The sequence below is a fragment of the Buceros rhinoceros genome, unplaced genomic scaffold (genome assembly GCF_000710305.1).
Source record: "Buceros rhinoceros silvestris isolate BGI_N320 unplaced genomic scaffold, ASM71030v1 scaffold4585, whole genome shotgun sequence".
NCBI lineage: Eukaryota > Metazoa > Chordata > Aves > Bucerotiformes > Bucerotidae > Buceros > Buceros rhinoceros.
The window spans coordinates 43310-46059 of NW_010411071.1; positions in this window are offsets into that span (position 1 = coordinate 43310).

Below are 2750 nucleotides of genomic sequence, written 5' to 3' on the forward strand. Positions count from 1 at the left end.
CTGAAAGCAGGACTACCAACACTAAGTCGCTGTGTCAGCCATGGCTTTTTGTAGCTGAGCTTTGAAAACGCCCGAGGATGGAGCTACCATCACCTCTCTGGGTGACCTGTTGCAGGACTGCCCCAACCTCTTGGTGAAAAGATCTCTCCTTGTGTCCAACCTGAATGTCCCAAACCATGAACATGGCTGTTGCTCCTCATTATATCCTCTCACACCACCCCATCACCTCTGTCACTCATTTCCAAGTGTCTTGCAGGCTGCCTTTACATTCCTTTTCACCCAAGTGAACAACCTCAGCTCATACTGCACCCACTCTGTGATCTATAGCCCAAGAGAAAATGCTGATCAGTACAAAAATGGGTTCACAGATATTTCTCCATGTCAGTTTGGAAATTTCAGATTACTGGGTCAGAGATCACTGAACTTTCACACTGCCATTAACTTTATGGCATAAACGGATCACTACTTCATGACATTTTATCATAGTTCCGCTCCAGCTCAGGGCTTTCAGATGCATAGAAACACTAAACATCCATCTGTGGGCTTCTGTTCTCAGAGAAAGCTGACAGTTTATGACAGAGATGGCTTTGCTCTCCTGTGAGCAAGTTACAAAATGCAGGAGAAGGGAGATGATCTGGACACCCACCATTTCAGGACACAAGCCCGTGTTACACACGCACACACACAGCCAGGCACGGGCACATGCCTACACATGCTACATGCAAATAGTCTTTGCAATAACTGTGGCAGTAAACAGTGAAATGCCCCTTGATATAGTCGTGTGCATTGGCGAATCCTGAAAGTTTTATGACAGAAGCTGGTGTTGAAAAGGTATTAAGCAGGCTAGGAGTACAGAAATCAAGCAAGGCTGCGTTCCCAAGCAAAAAAGCCCAGGTGAAAGACAGTATGAGAAAGCCAGAGACAGGCTGAAACCAGCTCCATTGACAGAACAAAGACAGTGAAGAGGTGAGGTAAGGCATAAAGACAGACCAATGTCCTCAGACATCTGTTAGTGAGAGGGTGAACAGGAAGACTTTATGGAATGCCGTATATTGCTGTGAGGTAGCTGAGATTGCTAGAGACATTTTCGGAGGTTGCATTTCTATAGCAAAAAATTTGCGTTGTTCTCTGCTGCTTCGAGTTTAATAAGAGCACCATGCTTACAAGTCTTTTCTTCTGAGCGATTTACATATTATGCTTTTTAATCCAGCTTTAAAACAAGTTAACTGGCATTAAACTATTCCAGAAGAGAACATTTTTGACAGGGATGCTTCTTCGTTCACGGTCATTTCCTATTGTTTATATAGTGCTCAAAATTTGGCAGGGCATTTTGCAAGCCTCTGGAAGAAGCCCCAGTCTAAAGAGATAAAAATCTAAGCAGATCAGCCATGTGCAAACGAAAGATGAAGCGGAGAGGGAGTGGAGGGAAATGGAAAGAATATTGGATATTCCACCCGCCTTCCTCTCAAAGACCCAATGCATTTGCTATTTCCTTACATTGAGTTTTGCCCGTCTGCTTTCCCATCTCATTCCAGCTTTTGCTTTTCCATGTGTTTGCTCAAGCTCACCTACTTCCCCTCCCCAGAGGGAAGCAAACAAGCACAGGCACAGCCTGGCGTCCTTCTATAACAGCTAAGTCTTGTAGGCGAGTTATAAATTCTCTTCTGCATCTTTTGTACGTAGCCAGAGGGCCCAGTTCTTGCTCGATGCAAAGCAACATGACGCTGCTTTGGCTGGGAGAGCAGGGGTTTACAGCCCATTCTCTCTGACCTATCTCAATACCACTTCAAACTGCAAGGAGAGCTTACCTAAACACCAACCACCAGACGTAGTGAGAGCCTCTGCCACCAAAATCAATGCCATTTTGCTACCTGCGTACATCAGAGGATCTGACCGTGTTATTACCGCTTAGGAAAACACTCTGGATTGCCAGAAGCGCACGAAACACTTTATTAATGCAGCAAGCAAAAACATCTTCTACAGCTTCATTAAGCAAGGCAGCTAGAGCAAGCTTCTACCTTTTAACTAGGCTTTTAGAAAGTTTTGCTTTTTAATGCTGAGGGAAGCATGTAAATACCTTTGCTTACCTTCTACACAGGGTGTAAATGGCCTGCAGGCTCCAGAGTTCCCAGCAGCCAGCTTCAGGCTTCCCAGCCCCTCTCTCCTGGAGTATGGCAGTCTGAGAGAGGCACAGCGATGTTTTCGGGTGACGGTCTCTATTAAACAAGTAGCTGTTTCTCTCCAGAGAATGAGGAAATACCCCAAGTTATCCCTGGTTGGCCAGTGGGAAGTTGGCATGTCACCCAGTGTTATTGATTATTTTAAGGCAGTGTTCCAGTGGTCAATGCCTCGATCCCCCCAGGACATGCAAACCAGAGCAGTGGAGACTTTTTTACTGCTGCAACCATTTCATCATGTAGAGTTCGGCAGAAGAGGAACGTCAGAAGATCGCAGGGGTGCAAGTGCGCAAAGAGGAACAACAGGTGCATGGTAAAAAGTGTGGTTGAAGCATGCGATGGAGGGACGGCAAAGGCTGGCCGTTGGTGTGGAGTCGTCTTCTGCACAACGGGTTGCATCTGTTAAAACTCAGCACTGACTTTTCTCCAAAGCATGCTACTGGGAGAGCTGGGTGAGGAGAGTGAAGAAGGGAAGGGAAGAAAATTCTCAGTAAGACAGGGGAAAAAAGAGGGAGAAGGGCAGAAAGGCTGGAAAGAAGGGAGGAGGTGTGACCAAGGGAGGAAGCAAGGAAA